Source organism: Macaca thibetana, chromosome 10, assembly GCF_024542745.1.
Source record: "Macaca thibetana thibetana isolate TM-01 chromosome 10, ASM2454274v1, whole genome shotgun sequence".
In the NCBI taxonomy this organism is placed as follows: Eukaryota; Metazoa; Chordata; class Mammalia; order Primates; family Cercopithecidae; genus Macaca; species Macaca thibetana.
The window spans coordinates 80,699,282-80,712,841 of NC_065587.1; positions in this window are offsets into that span (position 1 = coordinate 80,699,282).

Here is a 13,560-nt window from a genome sequence, read left to right on the forward strand (position 1 = left end):
TTTCTCTCTGTCTTTCCCTCTCTCTCTCTCTCTCTTTCCCTCCCACTATGTGAGGACACAGCAAGAAGCCATCATTCTGGATGCAGAGAAAAGCCCTTAACAGCCACTGACTCTGCTAGTGCCTTGATCTTGGACTTCTCAATCTCTAGAACCGTGAGCCAAATAAATTTGTTTATTATCAATGATCCGGTCTGTGATATTCTGTTATAAAAGCACAAAACAAAGACAAGAATCTATTGGGAACATATTCTCAGTGTTATTCATAGAGTCAATGAGCTAATATTTGTAATGAGTCTGGCATATCCATCTACCTCTCCCCCTTCTTTACACCTTAAAGTCCCCTGCAGATTTTAACCAGGGAGACTGGACATTTCCAAGTCTGTTGGTTTAGCTAACAATGGAAGCTACACATCAGAATTACTTGGGAGAATTTTCAGGACTCACCCAGACAGATAAAATAAGAATTTCTGGGGCACACTAGTGTTTTTGTAATTATTCCCAGGTAACTATAGTGTGCATAGATCCACCAAGCTAGGCTATTGCTTCTCAAACTTTACTGAGCACACAAATATCCTGGGTTTCTGGTAAACACTCAGATTTTGCTTCAGTAGGTCCAGGACAAAGCCTGGGATTGCAGTTCTAACAAGTTCCAGGTGATGCTGATGCTGTTGGTCCATGGACCAGACACTGAGTACCAATAAGTACTAGGAAATAAGACCACTCTTAGGGATAGGAATATGTTTTGCCTCAAGGCTGGGGCAGCTAAATATTTTTCCCAAGCCCTGGTGGCTCCCTCTTTTCTGGAATAAAAGCTTAGGCAAGTGGACTGCATTGAAATGGACCACACATTTATCCTTGTCTATTTTCTCGTATCACAAAGCCATAGGAGAGATGCATGTGGTCATAGAGAATTTAGAGTTCCCGGCATGGAACATCCTTAATAATTGTTGGATGAGCTGAGATTCCTGCTGGATGGCTGAAGATGCTGAGCTGTTACTGGAGGCTGCTGAAGTAGCATCCCTGCTGAGATGCTACTAAAGGCTCAGATGCCATAGGATGTTACAGTTTATGTCTTGAAGACACTGTCAACCTTTAGTGGAGCTCAACAGAGGGATCACTTAGGTCTCTGAAGACAGTGCATCTCAAATTTAATATGCATAGGCTGGGGGTGGAGTGGGGGTGGAGTGGGGGTGGGGTGGCTTATTTCAACAGATCCCTACCCCCGAGTTTCTGATCAGTAGGTTTGGGTGGGATACCCAATATTTGCACTCTAACTGGCTTCCAGGTGATATTACTGGTCTCAATGATACCTTGGGAAGAATCCTTTCTAAAAGCCAGCAAGGGGCCAGGTGCGGTGGCTCACGCCTGTAATCCCAGGAGGCCAAGGGGGGTGGATCACAAGGTCAGGAGATTGAGACAATCCTGGCCAACATGGTGAAACCCCGTGTCTACTAAAAATTCAAAAATTAATGTGGTGGTGCATGCTTGTAATCCCAGTTACTCAGAAGGCTGAGGCACGAGAATCGCTTGAACCCAGGAGGCGGAGGTTGCAGTGAGCCAATATCGTGCCACTGCACTCCAGCCTGGCGACATAGTGAGACTCCACCAGAAAAAAAAAAAAAAAAAAAAAAAAAAAAAAGCCAGCAGGGAAACATTTGACTTGTGACTTCCTTGTAAACCATATAGACTGCTTCAAAGCAAAGACTCTCATAAGTCATTTCTCTTCTGGGAAAAGGTACAAGGGTGAACCAGCCATGGGGTGGGGGATGGTTTCTGCCCCATTCAGCCTCAGAAGTGAAATGGAGAGCAGAGCTGAGGGTGACACTGCACAGTCTTGGGATGCAGGTGGGAGCCATGAAAGGAGCTTCCTGAACATCCTTCGCTATTTGAAGGAGTCGGCGAGGTGACAGGACACCTGATTTCCAGGCAGCAATGGTGCTACCCTCTCTTGCTGGAGGGCTGATTAGTCCATTCTTAGGTACAACTACTGAGCCTTCCTGCCTCCCAGAAGATCCTTCTCTAGGAAGGTGGGTGCATGAAGGAGCAGCATCTTTCCCTAGAACCTCCAAAGAGGCTCTGAGGCTGCTGTGATGTGAACATCTGCAGAAGCACAACTTTAGCTTATCAGTAACTGAATTCAGCTTGTGCATCAGCCTCACACGAAAGACAACTTAGTCCCTTCTGATTTAAAATGAACCTCTCTGTGGTCAATATTCAGGTGATTCTGGCTTCCAGGCATTCCTCTCTGAGTTCAAGGCCTTTCCACCTCTCTCTAGAGGTTCTTCCTCTCTAGGCTTCCCAGAAGGGTGGCTGGATTCAGAAGATACACATCTGCAATGAAAAGGGATCAAGTTACGCTGGTCGTTTAGACCTCACTGCCTTTTCCTAGGGGGTTTTGGAAACCTCCCCCACCTCCATTCCCATCAGCTCCTGTCGCTGGATGTACTCTGGCATCCACTGCTCGTGTCTGTGATCCTGCCATGGCTTCCAGTTGTGATGCCTTCATCTTTCTTGCCTGGTGGATGGTAGGATCCCAGTCCATTCTTTGGGGCTTTTTGTTTTTAATTTTAATTTTTATTTATTTATTTTGAGATAGAGTCTTGCTCTATTGCCCAGGCTGGAGTGCACTGGTGCGATCTCAGCTCACTGCAGCCTCCGCTTTCCGAGTTCAAGCAATTCTCCTGCCACAGCCTCCCGAGTAGCTGGGATTACAGGAGCCCACCACCACACCTGGCTAATTTTTGTATTTTTAGTAGAGACAGGTTTTGTCATGTTGGCCAGGCTGGTCTCGAACTCCTGACTTCAGATGATCCACCCACCTCAGCCTCTCAAAGTGTTGGGATTACAGGTGTGAGCCACCGTGCCTGACCCTTGGGGCTTTTTGGATCTCCTTGTGCTGTGGGTAGCAGGAATGAGGAAAGCTGAGGTGGGAGCTGCTGACTGTTTTGCCTAAACAGAACTTGCCTATCATCCATGAGGCTGTCCTACAAACTGTGGGATCTCCTAGAAGATTCTCTTCCCAGAGTTCCAAGCAGGAAGCCGAAAGCTGGGTGTCTCCCCTCTGCTGACAGATTCTCGCAGGTCCTCTCTACCAGCCCCAGTACAGGAAGGTTCTTTTCAGTCCCCATGGCTCAGGAAATGCTCCGAGGTCACACCCTGTCCTGAATCTTTCCTACTCGATGGCTTTTGGTTAGCAAACAAACAAAAATATAAATATTCCTTTCTCTCTTTTGAGCACGCTAAACTAAAAAAAAAATTTTTTTTAATTTCTGGTTTTGCAAATGAAAGCTTCAGTTTTCACAACTACTCTTTCCTTCCTGAAATGGGATTCCAGAGGCTTCTTTGGAATTAGGACCTTAGCTCGGAGTCCTTTGCTCTTCCCAGAATTTAGCTCCATCCCCAAGCAATGGTTGCCTCAGCTTCAGGGGGAGGAAAGTTGGCAAGAGATGACAGTGAAAAGAAATAGAAATATATGGGATGAAATTTGAAACTATCACGCCACTTCACTCTCCAGGCCCGTTTGTCTGTGTAGCTTCTGCACTAACACCTCCACTTGGCTAACTTTGCACTTTCTTCTCTTTTCACTCTCCTGCCTCCTCTCCCTTTCCTTTTCTTCCCTACTGTAGCCCTGGTAGTAGGGGCAATGGGATTGAGCAAGATAAATAAGTCAAAGATATTTCACCTTGTCTCTTCCAAATTCAAAGAAATAGCATTCTATTTCCCCCTCAGCTGTTGATAGTACCTAAAAGTTCCTCTTTTCTATGTTAATTTTTTTCAGCTAAAGCAAAAGTGAAAAATCAGGAGTTTACATTTTCTACAAAACATTTCTCTTGTATGCGGTTTTAGCTGTCAGGCTTGTGAAACTGTTATTGTGACTTTAGTGGAGTCTATTTATGTTTAACGCTAGCGTCTAATGTAGAAAAGTGTGCACACATCGAAAACGACTCTCTGGAACTCAGCATATAGGTATGTTTAAAAGATAATACCTATTTACAGCCAGCAAGGAAGCTCTATTCCAGTGTACTAACAGCCATTTTTAAATGCATACAGGTCTGTCTGTATTGAAAATCTTTCCACCAGACAGCCAGAAAAAAAGCCCTGCAAATTTAGAAGCAAACTATAAAAATGCAAGCAGCTGGCTGGAGCACAGTAAGGCTCAACAGAGGGACCTCATGAAACCAACAATGGTAATTGTTATTTAAAGAAACTGGCTTATTCTAAACAGCCTATTGCATTTGGATGCTTTCTAGGTGACCAAATTAGTATGGACATAACAAGATACTAGAAATTAGCTTTCTGGTAGGTTTCAATGTGGAGATTATTTATGCTGATCCATTGTTTTGTATCTCCCATCCAGAATGCTTTTTATCCAATTGGCTTTTTTTTTTTTTTTAATAGTCTTTGTTGTTTTATTGTTGTTGTCTTTTTTTTTTTTTTTTTTGAAACAGGTCTGGCTGTGTCACTCAGACTACACTGCAGTGGCACAATCTTGGCTCACTGCAACCTCTGCCTACTAGGCTCAAGCCATCCTCCCATGTCGGCCTCCCAAGCAGCTGTGCCTACAAGTGAGCACCACCATGCTTGGCTAATTTTTGTATTATTATTATTATTATTATTATTATTATTATTATTATTATTATTTTTAGTAGAGACGGGGTCTCACCATGTTTCCCAGGCTGGTCTCAAACTCCTGAGCTTAAGCGGTTCGACCACCTCAGTCTCCCAAAGTGCTGGGATTACAGGCATGAGCCACTGCACCCAGCCAGTCATTGTTTTGATGAGAAGCAAAACCTCTATGTTAACTGTGTCTTCTATGTATTTAATGGGCACTTTTCCTGTATATAAAAAAGAGTAGAATGATCAGAGGTTCTGGGATGCTGGTCAAGTTCTAGTCCTTGATCTGGATGGTGATTACATAGGTTACATTATTTTAAAATTTTGATTTGTCATCTTTCTCTTTGTATATTCTGTTTAATAAAACAGCTTTCTGTTCAACAAAACAGCTTTAGAAATTCAAAAAAATTGAAACACAGCTATAAAATCTCTTTCATATGGTTTACACATAAGAGATCATTTTATAATTAACTTCAAAGGCAGGAAATCTCACAGTAATTGGTAAGTGTATTGGTACATGAAATATTTGAGATGAAAGGAATTTAAGAGCAGTATAATCCACTCTGTTCTCTCTGCTAGTGAGAAAGAGGAGAACCAGAGAGTCAAGGGACTTATTCAAGAAACTCTGGCTAATGGATGGTAGAAGCAGAATTTTAATTCAGTGCCACATTTTCTACTATGCCATTCATGTAGGACCATGAGGAACCTGTACTGATAAAAACAAAAGCTATCATCTATTATTTATTTATTATTTATTATTTTTTGAGACAGGGTCTCGCTTTGTCACTCAGGCTGGAATACAGTGACATACTCATGCCTGAATGCAGCCTCGACCTCCTGGATTCAAGTGATCCTCCTACCTTGGCCCCCTGAGTAGCTGGGACTACAGGCATATGCACCATGCCCAGCTGTCTAAAGTTTTTGTAGAGGTGGGATCTCCCTATGTTGCTCAGGCTGGTCTCGAACTTCCGAGGCTGAAATGGGCCTCCTACCTTTGCTTCCTAAAGTGCTGGGATTACAGGCGTGAACCACCACACCCTGCCAAAAGCTTTAACTTATTGAGCATCGAACACTATATATGCATGATCTCATCTCATCCATAAAACACTCCTGTTGAGAGAGAGAATTTTCATTCCCATTTTTCAGATCAAGAAACTGAGGCTTCTCCAGGTAAGCGGCGTAGTCGAAGTCGCAGAGTGAGCAAGTGTCAGAGTTAGGATTGGAACCCACATCTCCCTGATTCTCGACCTTACCTTCATAACATTCTCCTGTAGTGTCTTTTTTTTTTACAGTTAAAATTTTGTGTTTGTATTTGGTTTTTTTTTCTGGACTCAAGTTTTGCTTTTTCCTTTTTGTGTGAAGCATTGAATATAGTAGGAAAAAGGGCAAGGTTTTTTAGGGAAGTATATAAATAACTAGAAAGTGTTCCCATTCATTTCTTTTTGTATACATTTCAAAAATGTATACTTCTGACCGGGTCTTGTGGCTCATGCCTGCAATCTCAGGACTTTTGGAGGCCAAGGCGAGCGGATCACTTGAGGTTAGGAGTTCAAGACCAGCCTGGCCAACAGGGTGAAACCATGTCTCCACTAAGAAATACAAAAATTAGCCGGGCCTGGTTGCGGGCGCCTATAATCCCAGCCACACGGGAGGCTAAGGCAGGGAGAATTGCTTGAACCCAGGAGGCAGAGCTTGCAGTAAGCCGAGATCACACTGAACTCCAGCCTGGGTGACAGAACAAGACTCTCTTTCAAAATAAAATAAAATAAAATAAAATAATAAAAAGGTATACTTTTCTTCTTTAGATATTAGAGCCAACATTCTGTCTGCTTACGTAGGGATGTCACCCAACTTCAGTATGTTTAACCATGATATTACATCAGTGAGCACAGATGCTGCTAAAAAGAACTTGTTCACGACATAAAGACCTCTTCAGTTCTTGAAATAGAACTTACAAGGTTCTGTAGTGGAGTGAAAATAAACTGGGAGTGGCATCCCATCCTGATGTCATATCCTTTCCCCACATCAGTTTAGGGAAGCAAGTCCTGTGCCTTGAGGGTGCCAGCCACCGCCGTGCATGAAGCCAGTCACTTCTCTCCAGAATTATGAGCCTCGTCCAGTGCTCTGTGAATATAGGTACTTCCTGGGTGATTTTGTGAAGGCCTTCTGATGGGGTATACACTAAATGCTGTCATTACTGAGCTATAATGGCTGGAAGTAATTTTCTCTCAGCATCGGGAACCACGGAGAACTTGTTTTGCGCCTGTTATTAGTCTACATTAGAGAGAAATTTATTTGCTCGAGGAAAGTTATTAAAATACTCTAATTCAATATTTGGGTGAGAAATAATAAAATTGATAAGTTACAGGTGAGCAAGAGCAGCGAACTCTTTCGTTTCTTCCTCCTGGGACCCACTGCAGATTTCGTGTTTACTGTGTTGCCGCTTCTTAGATGAATGATTTGTCTGTTTGGTGTGGGATTAACTACACATGTTCTTGGCAAAGAAGGCAAAATGTACTGAAAAGATCTTCCATCCTGCTGGAATATTGCCATTCATAGCGCCACCATTCATGCGTGTGTTTTATCTCCAAGTGATCAAAATCAAAGCTCTGTTTTGTAGAGGACAGTCTTGATTTTTGATTTGTAAACAAAAAATAAAATATTATTCTTGGAGCTACTGATGCGGATGCTTACCTTATCCCTAATGAATCTCTTCACACAAGTAGTTTAACAGTTTATCAGGAAGCCTAAGATAAGTACACAGTAATTGTATCTTGCCCTGATTTTCACAATGAAATGCACCATAATTTTATCATACTCCTTTGAGAGTCTTTCTAGTGTGTTGTTTTCTTTTCCACTTTTTTGCCCCTAAAGAAATTCTCCAACATGCAAATTTCTTTTCTTTGGGCTGTACACGTTCTCCTTCAGTGATCTCATTGGCCCCCTAGCCCAGTGCTTCTCAAACTTCAGTGCACGTGGAATCATCTGGAGACTGTTAAAATTCAGATTGTGGGCTTCATTTCAGAGACTCTGATTCAGTGGGTCTGTCTGGTATAGAGCTGAGAGAGTGAATTTCTCATATTCTTCCAGATGATGCTACTGGTCAGTGGACAGCATGTGGAGTGGCACTGCTCTAACCCAGATGATCATTACTAGGTAAATAATACCAACTTATAGGTCTTTCTCCAGAGTTTCAAACTGATGACTTATCTTTTATTTTGTTTTGCAAACATTTTATTTTTATTTTGTTTTTTAAATATTTTGTTTTTATTTTGTTATTTAAACATTTATTTTAGGTTCAGGGGTACATGTGTAGGTTTGTTATAAAGGTAAACTCATGTCATGGGAGTTTGATGTACAGGTTATTTTGTCATCCAGGTGCTAAGCCTAGTTATTTTTCTCTGCTCCTCTCCCTCCTCTACCCTCCACCCTCTTTAGGCCCCAGTCTCTATTGTTTCCCTCTATGTGTACATGTGTTCTCATCATTTAGCTCCCACTTATAAGTGAGAACATGTGATATTTGGTTTTCTGTTCCAGGATTAGTTTGCTAAGGATAATGGCCTTCAGCTCCATTCCTGCTCCTGCAAAGGATAGGATGTCTCTTTTTATGGCTGCATAGTATTCTGTGGTGTATATGTACCACGTTTTCTTTATCCAATCTACAATTGATGGGCATTTAGGTTGATTCCATGTCTTTACTATTGTGAATAGTGCTGCAGTGAACATACGTGTGCATGTGTCTTTATGGTAGAATGATTTATATTCCTTTGGGTATATACCCAGTAATGGGACTGCTAGGTCAAATGGTGGTTGTTTTTAGCTTTGAGAAATTGCCGCTCTGCTTTTCACAATTCTTGAACTAATTTATACTCCCATCAACAGTGTATAAGCATTCCCTTTTCTCCACAACCTTGCTAGTATCTGTTACTTTTTTGACTTTTTAATAATAGCCATTCTTTCTGACTGGTGTGAGATGGTATCTCATTGTGGTTTTGATTTGCATTTCTCTCATCATCAGTGATGTTGAGCTTTTTTCATATACTTGTTGGTGGCATGTATATCTTCTTTTGAAGTGTCTGTTCATGTCCTTTGCCCACTTTTTAATGGGGTTGTTTTTTTCTTGTAACTTTGTTTGTTAGAGATGCTGGATATTAGACCTTTGTCAAATGTGTAGTCTGCAAATATTTTCTCCCATTCTGTAGGTTGTCGGTTGATAGTTTCTTTTGCTGTGCAGAAGGTCTTTAGTTAATTAGTTCCCATTTATTAATTTCTGCCTTTGTTGCAATTGCTTTTGGTGTCTTCGTCATGAAACCTTTGCCACAAACTAATGTTTTAAACTCCCTAGAGGGCTGTACGGGCTGACCTCTCAGGTCTCATAAGTAAGACTGCCCTTGTCATTACCACCCAGTGGTTGCTTTCCTGTGCCTACTAACAGTGCCTCTTTTATCCCAGGTATCCAAACTTGAGACTTCAAAATCTACTTGCCCAACTCTCTTATTCTTTTGCGTTTGTTCTGTTGGGTACCAAATACAGCAGAACCCACCATATCAGTGACTTCCACAGATACTCCACTGTCACAAACACTTCTGTAGCTCTGGAAGTCTTCTCCCGTATTTTCTGTTTATAGGGACCAAGGAAAAATCTCCTCTTTCCTCTCTGAAGTTTTACTGAAAATCAATGCACAAGAGACAGATTAACAGGAGAAAAGGCATACAATATTTATCAACATGCACACCTGTGCACGAGAGTCATAGAAAATATGAAAACTCAAAGAAAGTTCCAGATGGTTGATGCTTTCATATCATCATGAGGTTACAGAAAGAAGAGGCTTGGGGAATGGCAAGGCAGGTTATGGGAAAGAGAGAAAAAGGCATCAGGCAAAGGTGGTCACAGGTAGCAGCTCTCAGAAAGAATAGATGGTAGCTTGTGGTTGGTTAATTTTTTCTACATCCAGATAAAGGGAAGCGCCTCAGAGAAAAGCTTGGCTATTTATTTCACTAATGTAGATTTTTCTTTCTTTGAGATGGAGTTTTGCTCTGTCACCCAGGCTGGAGTGCAGTGGTACGATCTCAGCTCGCTGCAACTTCTGCCTCCCGGTTTCAAGTGATTCTCCTGTCTCGGCCTCCTGAGTAGCTGGGACTACAGGCACATGCCACCACACTGGCTTCTTTTTGTATTTTTAGTAGAGATGGGGTTTCACCATATTGGTGTGGCTGCTCTCGAACTCTTGACCTCAGGTGATCCACCTACCTCAGCCTCCCAAAGTGCTGGGATTACAGGCATGAGTCACTGCACTCAGTCGATTTTTCTTTACAGTTGCAAATCTCCTCCATAAAAGGCAGTTTTTCAGGGCTATTCCTGTCTGCAGGCCCTCTGAATAGTCATCCCAAAATATGTCAAAGAAGTGTATTTTGGGGTGAAATATTTTTGGTTTCCTTCATCTACTTATACTCCCTGATTTAGCTACAACTACACCAAGCACTAAAATACCTTTGTGTCTTTAAAGGTGCTGCTTCCTCAGCCTGTAACAACTGTTTGCTTCTTTTTCACTGTGATATGGCTATAAACTTACGGGTCATGCAGGGGTGGAGAGCAGGTTATATTATTTTAGAGATCTGACAATTTTGATTCATAAAGGAAACCTGAAATAATCTAGTTCAATTTAGATAGGAAATTCCTGGGGTAAGTTGGGGTAAGGATATATGTCTTCCTTTATTTCCTCAGCTCTATCCAATGGCTTGTGAGATCCATTTGTCTCTATATTGGCTGAATAAAAATGGGACTACAACCTACTTAGAAATATTAGTCTTTCTCATATTGTATGTCTCTCCCCCACTCCCCCACATCCACTCTTCTCGAGGAATAAACTATTCTTAATAATTAGGACCATTCTATTTTTAATGTACAATTTTTGGCTCTAAGTCTAATAGGAAGCCTGAGACATCTTGGGGACATTTATTTAGTTAATGACGACATATGTCAGAGTACCTGAAATGGAAACTGACCCATACAATCAACAGTCATAAATATTTCAGATTTTCAAAGTGGTTTTTTATTCACATGACAGATTTTTGAAAAGTTTGCTGAAAGCCTTTCAAAAACATATTACCCATTTCTATGCCTTATTAAACAAAGATTGCGAGCTCACCCTGTCTTTTCTCGATGATTCACAACCATAATAGCAAATGTCACTTTTTATGTCATGCAGTGTTTTTCCCTTTGATCTCCAGTTTCCAGTTATGGCTTTATTGGTGACTGGCTAGTCTCCTGAAACTCTCCCGCCTTTCATAATGTGTTGATTTTAATCTGCGAGGAGCTGGCAAGATAGATAACCAAGGATGTATCAAAAATATGCAAAAGATGTCAATAGGCTCAGAGTGCTGAACTAAGGGCTCATCTATTAGAGTGGCATTTGTGCTTTGTCACAGCCATTTCAACAACCCAGAGTGCCTTTTTTTTTTCTTTCTTTTTTTTTTTTTTTAAACAGGTTCTTTCTCTGTCACCCAGGCTGGAGTGCAGTGGTGGGATCCTACTGTGGTGATGGGATCCTGGCTCACAGTAGCCTCAACTTCCTGGGCTCAGGTCGTCCTCCAACCTCAGTCTCCTGGGTAACTGTGGTTACAGACAGATGCCAACAGGCCCAGCTAATTTTTTTTTTTTTTTGAGGTATGGGGTTTCACCAATTTGCCCAGGTTAGTTTTAAGCTCCTGGGCTCAAGTGATCCACTCGCCTAGGCTCCCCAAATTGTTGGGATTACAGACATGAGCTACCGCACTCGGCCTGACTTTCTAAAAATTATTTCTTTCTCTTTCTCTTTCTCTTTCTCTTTCTCTTTCTCTTTCTTTTTCTCTTCCTTTCCTCCTCTCCCCTCCCCTCCCCTCCCCTGCCCTTCTCTCCCCTCCTCTCCTTTCCTTTTTTTTTTTTTTTGTAAAGTAACTTTGGATTGCTCAACTGTGTCTGCTGTTTTCTAGACAGTTGTTTCCCCATGAAAGCCTGACCTTCAGATGAATGGAGTGCAACTCCATTATATTTTCACTATTTCATTAATGTAATTCGTCTTCCTTTCTGGGATATACATTTAAATCCAAGGTAAGGATGCTCATTGGAGTTTAATTGCCATCGTTTAACATCTCTGGAATGAAAATTCTGGCAGTGAAGAATTCAAAGCCTCCATTTTAGACTTTGGTCACATTTGTTTCTTATTGTCATATTTTGTTTCTTGCAAAAAGTTGAAATTTTAAATCATTTTGCATCATGTGGATTTAGAGTACATGATATAGAAATGGCCTTTACACAGGTTGAATAAATCGTGTTAATTACAGAAGATTTTAAATTTAATTGGGAAGGAGAAAAGAGAGGTATTATAATATTGGAATAAACCTGTAGTATTTACTACCAATCTCAGCTGCTGTTTACATTTTATATTGACAAACTTAACTTGCTGAAGGCTAAAAATTGATTTGTCCTGCCTCATTTCCATTATAGTTAAAGCCATTATGTGAAACAACAGAAGCTTTTACAAAGTGGGGAACATGTATCTATCTTCACAATTAACTGGGAAACTGGCATTAAAGAATGTCAGTCTACTGGCTCCCTATTGTAGAGAACCTAATTGCTAAAGATGTGCTACTCCAAAACGGCAAGTCCCAACCACTTAGTTAACATTTTCTGTGCTTTGACAGTTAGGTTACATTGTATATCCTTTGCACTATGAAATGTTAAGTATGACTCTATCAGTATAGATCGTATAGATAATCAGTATAGATAGTATAGATAATCAGTTGATACATGTCTATTGAATGAAGTACTGTGGAATATGAAATTATAAGAAAAATATGGTCTCTCTCCATGAAGACTTGCTATTTAGCTAGAGACAAGACATTTGAATAAAATAAATGGTGAAGGCAGGTGTTATGCGTAAAGATAGCACATAAGGACTTCCTTAAGGACTGAGTTGCTTGAGTAGATGTTACATGAAGAAATAGGTGAAAGAGATCAGTGTGGGCTGGAGTTGAGGAGAAGGTTTCCAGGAGAAAATAGGGCTTGATTTTGACTTTGAGTGCTTTGCCGAAAGGAGTAGAGCATTAAGGCTGAGACAGTTCACTAGGGTCCTGCTTAAGATGGAGGTTACCTGGGGTGCATGAAGTCAGAGGAAGGGTTAGTAGAAAAAGACCTTTAAGATGCTGAAGAATGGTAGTGCTGCAACAATCCGTGTGCTTTGAAAAGACAGACGTTAGAACGTGCATAAGTGATTACCATTGCTGTGGAGGAGGACTGCCTCTTCCTGAGAGCAAGTGGGAAAGAAGAAAGGATAGGTACAGAGGAACGTTGAGAGAACTTCTGATGGATGGTTAGAGACCTTTCAGGAAAGCAGATTTTCCTAGGTCGTGTTCCTAGAAGTTGAGCCTACTATGAAGATTCCAGTACAAGTGAGTCATTCAAGGAGAGCTTCAGGAGAAAGAGGAGTGAGGCTGGGTAGGGTAAGAAAAGAAGGGAGCAAATAAAAGGCTTTCCAATAACGTCGAACCTCCACCTGACCCTACGTGGAGCTCTGGAGTATGAATGGCACCAGAGGGTTGTTCCGCCTTGAGAAAAATGGGCCAAGTATTTGCATTTGCACCCTGTTTCCATTAGTGATTACCCAGCTGCAACCTCCCAGGTGCAGTCATGTACCGCATAAGGAGGTTTTGGTCAACAATGGACCACATATATGATAGTGAGCTGAGAAATTGACATTGCCGGGTGACTTTGCAGTTCTCATAGTGCGACGCATTACTCACATGTTTGCAATGGTGTACACAAACCTACTGCAGTGCCAATCATGCATAAAAGTCTAGAAATACAATTATGTATATTACATAATACTTGATAATGATGATAAATGACCATGTTACTGGTTTCTGTATTTACTATACTATAATTTTTAATCATTATTTTAGAGTACAC